Source organism: Molossus molossus, unplaced genomic scaffold, assembly GCF_014108415.1.
Source record: "Molossus molossus isolate mMolMol1 unplaced genomic scaffold, mMolMol1.p scaffold_m16_p_4, whole genome shotgun sequence".
Lineage (NCBI taxonomy): Eukaryota > Metazoa > Chordata > Mammalia > Chiroptera > Molossidae > Molossus > Molossus molossus.
This window is the reverse complement of record NW_023425377.1, coordinates 105,512,897-105,521,283: the sequence shown is the minus strand read 5'-3', so window position 1 is coordinate 105,521,283 and position 8,387 is coordinate 105,512,897. Positions and strand designations below refer to the sequence as shown.

Below are 8,387 nucleotides of genomic sequence, written 5' to 3'. Positions count from 1 at the left end.
ACAGAAGGAGGCACTAGGCTGGGCTGGGTGCAGCCCTCTGCCGGCCGAGCAGAGCCATCGTGGCCCCGGGGCTGCAGCAGCACCGCGGACCCCGGTCCTCCGCAGGCACCTGCTGGCAGCCTCGCCATGTCTTCTGGGAATAGCCTCAGTCTACACAGGGACAGACCCAAGTCCAGAGACTCACTGAGCATAGCGTTCCCTCTCAAGCTTGTTTGTGCCATCCAGCCGTGGGCACAGACCCTGTGTCAGCAGCTGGAGCCTCCACACATCCACCCACTCTGCTCCCCAACCTGCCTGTGGCTCAGACTCTGCGCTCCCGGGCCTCCCAGGCGTGCAGTAATTGGCCCAGGAGCGATGACCCGTTTTCTGTGCTGAGCAGCAAGGGCCATCTGTGGGCTCTCTCGCCCAAACGACTCCAATTCCCTTCAATCCAGTTTCACTGTCACTTATCATTTGTCCTGCGTCCCAGCTTTGTGTCGTCTGCTAATCCGGAGATCAGAATTTCTGTCATTTCACTCCCTCCAATCTGTAGATGGATTAATGGAGATTCAGTGAGTGCCAGCAAAGAGAGACAGAAAATGCCACATTCCTGCCCTTCCTCCCCCACTCCTTCCCCCTCCCTAACTACTAAGCATTTACCTTGCCCAAAGCCCAGTGCTGGGTACTGAGGGGCATAAAGCTGGCCAAGGACAGGTGATTCCTGCCTTCTAGGAGCAAACACACCAGCAGCCTCATCCCCTGGTGAGGCAAGGCAACAGGGACAAGAAGGAGGTAGCACTGAGCATCAGACCCCCTGTCTCCGCTGGAACTAAGCTCCCACAGTGAGGATGGTAGTCTTGTGCTGTGGTAGATCCCCAGCACCCAGAAGAGTGCCTGGTATGTGTTGGTGCACCGTAAATATCGAACTGCATTTCAATTGCATTATTGAACCCAGCTCTCCATCCTCTCTCACTCACAGCCTTGCTGTGAGACTAGATGTCTCTGAGGGTGGAGCATTTCTCCTGCTGCTTTACTTTGGGCGGAGCATGCAGTTTGCTTTTACAGGGACCTGTGGGGAAGTCAGTGACGATGTGTTAGTTCTCAGTCGAGGCCCCTGGGAGCCCAGCTGACTTTTCCACTCTCTCTTGGCCTGTCACTCCATGAGAAGAGCATGGCAGGCCCAGCGGTCCAAGGAGGGCGAGAGACAGCAGTGTAGAACCAGACCTGCAGACTCAGTGCACAGCCTCAGCGGCTCCCCAGCCTCACCTTCATAGCCACCAAGTTCAAGATACCCAGTATCTGGGGCTGTACAGGAAAGTTTACTGACCCCTGATCTAATCACAAATACAGTTCAATACTTTGATCATTTAAGTTTGGTGATGAGAGTATATGGTCAGCACACCTTTTCCCTGTGAGAAGTAAGGAATGCCCTAAGTGTTTCACAGGGAGTCTTTGGACTGGGCCAATGTACTATAATTCAAAGTAAAAAAGAAAACAGATGCTTTCATCGTATTTGAAATCCAAAAACCAAGATGAACCAACGATCAGAAGTTATTTAAAATTTCAATCCAAGCCAGACTTATTAATTGATTGGAGTGAATAACTTCCTAACTTTTCTTAGAAGCATGTTCTTGCTTAAGAAATTAGCTGTACATTGGCAAATAAAATTTTAAAAAGAGATTTTGCGTTCAAGGGAACCGACTTTTGGTTCTTTTCATTCTCAGAGATGAATCAAACAGGGTAGCAAATGGCCTTTTTCAGGTCTGGAGCCAAACAGAATTTTTCAGAGACAGCAAATTGTTCCTTATTCATGTGTTATTTAGGGATGTATCATGGCTAACAGTATTGTTGCATTTAATATTTCAATATGAGAATATTGTCCATATAGGAAATGGAGTTTCCCCCCTTTTTTTTTTTGCAACATTAGTAATATAACTATTTATAATTATTTGCATTTAAGGGTCTCCAAGCACTCTCTCAAATACATAATATCAGAATCTTTTAGAAAGCCAAAGGAAAAGCAAGCATCACCTCAATCACGAGGAAATTGGTGCTTCAGAACACATATCCATTCTAACAATGGCGAAAAGCAGCAGATGAAGAACAAGAAATACAGCTAGAAAAGGGAATTTCCTGACAGCCTGGCTCACCTTTGATCAGCCTTTCAGAAGGGGATGTGGGCGTGGCGGATGGGAATGGAGAACAGTAGGGTTGGGGAGAAGAGAGGGACAGAGGAGTACCCATTCTGGAAAGCTGTTTATCTGTGAGCCTAAGAGCCGTCACCCATGAATTACTTCATCAAACCTGAAGTGGTCAGTATTTGATGTGTGTGGAGTTACGAGGGGTAGGCGGTGTAAGTGCCCTTGTTCTTGGAAAGGAAATTGAGACCAGAGAGATTTGTGCTCAGAGCCGAAACCATTTCCAGACATTTCAAGAACAGTTAACCAGCAATTCAGGTTTCTTCTTCAATCATGAATTGATAGCCTCCCGTGTTCAAAGCGCTGAGCCAGGCCTAGTAGGACACAGAGACGGGTAAAACAGGGCCCTTTCCTACCTGGGACCTATAATTTAGCAGAAACAGAATCTAATCCACTAGATCACTCTTGGTAATGTCATCTGTGATGCTGGCTGAATGACCCTAAGAAAAGACTTGTAGAAGTGAAACATGTGAAGAGCTAATTTAACATTTTATTTTCAGATGAGAGAGAGAGAGATAGAGAGAGAGAGAGAGAGAGAGAAAAGGGTTTCCAGTTGAGGGTCAAATGCAAAATTAAGTGAGGGGCATTGGCTGTGGTCCTAAGAGGTAGGGAGGTTGGCTCTCTGGTATTTCTAGAACTGGAGGAAATGCCTTGTAAAACCCTCAGCACTTAGATGCACCGCCTTTCGGGTGGGCCAGGAGGGACATGTTTTACAGATTGATTTCTTTTCCAATCTTTGATCTAATTGGAATTTATTTTGGCAAATTGTAGATTTTTTTTTCCCTGCCAAATAACTAATGATCTCAGTACCATTTGCTGAATAAAGGATTGTTCCTTTCTCCCACTGATTTGTGAAAATATTCAGTTACCATTCACTGAATGCCCGTGATGAGTCGGGAGCTTTAATATCTTTTGTAATGGACTCATGCATCTTCTGGGTGACCCAGAATCAGAAGTTCCTTCCTTTGGTAAATTCTCCATCTTATGAATCTTGCTGGGAAGGAGAGCTTGCTTTAGCTATAAAACTTAAAAATACCAAGCACGTATTTTCCCAGTCTCCTTTGCACTGAGGTTAGGAGCACGTGTTCTAAGCTCAGCTGATCCACAAACCGACTCAGACTGCACAACTGGATCTATTGCTCCAGACAGGGTGAGCCAGACAAAGGCCACTCTGATGTGTGATGTCAACAGTTCCTGTTTTCCAGGCGTAAACAGGACAGTGCTGATTGTGGCAGCCAAGTGCTCAGTGTTGGGGCTACAAGTCTTCATGCTCTTAGGTGCCATGCATTTCTGTGGTCCTGGCTGCTGCCCAGCCTTTCCTGGTCCTTCCTTTTCTACTTCTCCAACAGTCTCAGAAATGCTGTAAGCAACACAGTAGCCTTGAGTAAATTCCTCTTCTGCCCAAATTAGCCAGAACATATCTCTGTTGTTTGTATCTAAAAATGTTAGTGGGTACATGTAGGATATCATTTGATTCTCAAATCCCCACATCTTTCAAGATACATATCATCATTCCCACTATAGAGTTAGGTAACAAAGTTTCAGTGAGAGAATTAACTTGGTCAAGAGCACGTGGCTAGGAGGTGGTAGAACTGGAATTCACACCTAGGTTTTAATTTGATTCTGAAGTTTATACTCTTTTTATTCTGTCACACAACGCCAGCGTTATCATAACCTACATCACACACACAGATTCTCCATCTACCTGCGTATCTATCACCTATCTACATACAATAGATATAGATGTGATTATAGACATGGAAGTAGAAACCATAGGTAGTTTCTTTGTTCATGATTATGTGCCATTGGCCTGGCTGTTTACTCTTGGGCTGGCATAGTTTTATTTATTGCAGCTTTATAATAAATTTTAAAATCTAGTATAGCAAGTTCCCCTTTATTCTTTTTAGCCTTTCTTGAGTTTTTATTGTTCTAGATGAGCAACTGGAAAATTCTGTGAAAATTTTCTGAAATCATGGACAAATGAGCAGCTTTTACTTAAGATGCTTCAATCGTAATGTTATTTTCACTTGACAAGGTCTTGCGAGGTACTCGTAGCTCCCACATGTGCACACACCCACACTCACAAGGAGGTCCCTAGATGAAGGGTTTTGGTACCTATTTAAAGAGTTTTTGATTGCTAGCTTTGGCGTATTTTGGAATTCTCCAGAAGCAGAAACGGTGGCAGCGTTGGCCCGAGAAGCTTCCGCATTAAGGCTAGCCAACAAACTGAAAGAAGATGCCTCCGATCAGAGATAGCAGTGAGGGGAAATGGTTCATCCCAGCCCTCGTTTCTATATTGCTTTGTTCCTGCAGAAAGTGCACTTTGAGGCTTCCATTTCATTTCCCCAAGCATCATTCTGATGCTGTGGGATTTCTCGCAGAGCCCTGTCCAGCAAATAAGTCCCAGGGGACCATCTGATTGGTGTGTGCACATACTTTTCCTGGTGTGGATCCTAGGTAACAGAAAGGCTACACAATATCTATAGTCCTGGAAGAATTTCTGCAATGATGGAGTTGTTGAAGCTCTGTTAAGAACTGATGAGACAGGCCCTGGCCGGTTTGGTTCAGCGGTTGGAGCGTCCGCCTGCGGTCCAGAGAGACCCGGGTTCGGTTCCCGCTAAGGGCACGTACCTCGGTTGCAGTTTGTCCCCGGCCCTGGTTGGTCGTGCGGGTGGCAGCCACTCGATGTGTCCCTTCACGTCGATGTTTCTCTCTCTCTCCCCCCCCCCCCGCTCTAGCTGAACAAAAACTGGAAAAATGTCCTCGGGTGAGGATAAAAAAAAAAAGAACTGATGAGACTGAAGGTCCAATAAACCAAGAGGGCAATTTCCACCTCTTTAAGTGGATGTGGATTTGATACATATATTCATCACAAGTTAATGAAAAGCCTGTGCTTTTGATCCAGGAAGACACCAGGCTCTTTTTTTCCTCCTGCAGAAAAACATTCGAGTAAAAGCATCCTTGTGAGAATTCCCCACAGGAAATTCCATGCATCTGCTCAGATTAAAAAGGCATCAACTTATTTATTTCCTTGAATAGAGGGGGTCTCCTCTGAACACCGAGTTCTCTCCTGAAAGGCCGATGCTGGGCTCTGGAAGATGGGAGTGATGCCCTTACACGTGGATTCCAAGGGTGTGCGGATGCTGACAGCCACATGGAAATGGTGCTGCGGAATCCAGCCGCTTTTGTTGCTGGCACAGATTCAGTGCCAGGAAACTTCTGAGACTCTACACTTTTATTCCAGATCCAGGGTTATTCTTTGGTACCACACTTCACACAGGTATTTCTGGCCTGTCTCAGAATTGTGGATAACATCAGAACTGGAATTCGGCTTGTAGCCAGCCAGAGAGCTAACTTCTTCTAAAATTAAATTAGGATTAGCCACAGGACCTCGTATCTCTGAAAGCTGTGCTGCATAATAAGGTGGAACTGAATGCTGTGCCCAGGAAATTTATGCCACATTTGCAGCAACATTTCAAAACAAAAAAAATTGAATTGATGAGCAGAGAGTTAATCATGTTGTAACTATATAATCTCATGACCCACTCTTCACTGCAATAATAATTGACTGTTGGTATGCACTGGGCTCCCTGGTAATGTTCTGTGCCTTGATTTTCTGTCCCCAAGAACCCAGCAACCAGGCTCAATAGCTTCTGGGGAAACACAGTTAATAAGCTGGATTGTCCTATAAGAAGCCAACGCTTTAGTTCATCCTGATTTGGAACACAGCTGTCTTCCGGGCTGAAGAACTGGTGATGGACTCAAAACAAATTTCTTATGTAGGCACATTCTGAAAGGTCAGTTCTGGGCATCCATAACGGAAAAGAACACATAAGTGAACCAAAAGGGACAAAAATGACAGTTACTGTAAGCCTGCACAATTAGGTATTAATGGTCCTTTCTCACACTGCTGCAGTGGAAAACGAACTTGCTGTAGCTTCAGAGAAACCGGATTTTACTATTAATGCAAACAAATTAAAAATACATATTTGATATCCTTTTGGCTTTTTGAAGTTTCAATGCTGAGGGATTTGTAGCCAGTACACATTTGATTCCTCTAGTGATCATGAGCTCTGGTATTAATTTGCATACACAGTGCTTTAAAAATCAGCTCACAGTGCAATCTCCTATTGTGTTTTGAGTGGATGACTCATGACTACAAGTGCAATGGCAGCTACAGAGAAAAGCCAGCTGAGTTTGTTGTTGTTGTTGTTGTCAAATGATCTTGAATTGAAATGTTTTCCTTTGTAGTTCTTGACTAGCCAGACATTCCGCTGCATCACTGTTGTAGTTTATGATGTCACGAAGGTGGTGGCCATCAACGTTGCAGCCCACAGACTGGGCAGTCCCCAGGATCTTTTTAATGGTTCCAGAGAGTCCTCTAGCTAAAGATCGGTGCTACATCTGTAGGGCTTTGTCGACAATCTCATCAAAGGTGATATTTCCACTGTGCTTAATATGGTTTCTTTTCCTTCTTTTGGTCTCGTGGTGGTTCTTTGAGGGCTTTGATGATCAGGCAGAGGCAGAAGTGTTACCTCTATCTGGGCCCGTCTGTTCTGAATGGTCAGCTTCACGGTAGTTCTCAGACCCTTCCAGTCATCAGTTGCTTTGGGGACAGGCCCAGGGGGACAATCTTGAGGGCCAGGGCAAGACGTGCCACCGACTTTCCCACTGGTGCACCTCTGGTATATGATTTTGATCTCATTGGGGTCAAACTTCAGAGGCATGGTGGAGGCTGGTGTCCAATGAACCCGAATTCGGGACAACTGAAGAAAGTTGCACCTAAGCCTCCTCCAAGCCGAAAGCTGAAAAACTCCTCGGAGTTTTTTAATGATGTACCCCCTGCAGGTAAAGTGTCAAAATAGTTCTTCCATTTAATTTTTCTGGAATCCAGTGAAAATGTATCACCCAGTTTTTCTCCTCCCTCAAGTGAATAGACCATTGCTCAAGATCTACTGCAACAAACCATCTGAAATCTTAGTTAAATAAAACCTGTTTCCCTAACCCCAAATGTAAAGTTAAACCCCAAATTTAAAAAGATTAACATTCAAAATGGCTTACAGTGTTGCTCACCAAAGCTAGAATAAAGTCCAAGTGACCACAAGTCATTTATGTCATAAGGAAAACACACGGTGGCATCACAGTGTTGCGGGGAGTCCAGTCGTGCTGTACATTGTGATTTTCCTGGCATGGTGAGTATTCTCTGGGGGTGCCCGTCTCTCACGGGTGAAGTGGAGGCGAAGTCATTTCATATCAAATGCGTGTTGTAATTATGAGAACTGTCCTGGGTTCTCAAAAAAGTCTACAAACATCCAGAAGTGGACAGTTTCCTAAAACAATGACAAATCTGTGAGCCCTAAAATATGTGATCCCCCAAAGCAAATGGAAAGCACTCATTAGTCCTGGAGGCTGAAGACCCCAGAACAGTTATCGAGAGCTCTATTAAAACTTGCTTTTTATGTAATTCCCCCGTAGGTCTTCTGAAACATGGAGGTTCGGGGCGTAACTGGTGCTATCCGATACAGTAGCCACCAGCACCATGTGGCTATTTAAATTTAAGTTAGTGAAAGTTATATACAAATGTAAGAAGGCAATGCCTCAGTTGACTAGTCCCATTTCAAGGGCTCAGTTGCCACGAGTGGCCGGTGGCTGCCGTGTCAGATGTGCGACAGCAAACATTGTCATCATTGCAGCAGGTAGTATTGGACAGTGCCGACTTAAGTGAAGGAGAAAAGAAATGCTTGTTGAGAAGTTGTAGTGTGACAGGCATCCTATTTGATCTGTATTTTTCCCATTTCACTGCGAAGAAGCTTAGCCTCAGAGAGCTCAAGTCACTTGTCCAAGTCATGTAAGTGGTGGCACAGGAAGGACATGAACCAATCTCTCTTGACTCCAGTCCCAGTGCCATTTCCAATACGTGGCCCAGTGTTTGCTCACCCATTCATCCATCTAACACATACTTTAGAGAGTTACTGTATATTTTAATAATTAACTGCAGAAAAATAGGTGAAAACATATACTGAGAAAACTGGACTCTCTACTAACCGAGAACCTATTGTTAGCAATGGGGACTATAAGGTTAGAAGGATGAATCCAGTTCCTGACATATAGCCTCTGGGGGAATCAAACATTAAGTAGATAATCACACAATTAATTATCAGGCACACTTGTGATAAGTAGCAAAGGGGAAATTCCATTGGTTTTGGGAGA

At 44.7% G+C, this 8,387-nt stretch overlaps 1 pseudogene; it reads right to left on the bottom strand.

Annotated features, from left to right (window-relative positions):
* Nucleotides 1-6,392: 6,392 nt before the first annotated feature.
* Nucleotides 6,393-6,976, bottom strand: LOC118643980 (annotated as a pseudogene).
* Between the last annotated feature and the right edge of the window lie 1,411 nt (nt 6,977-8,387).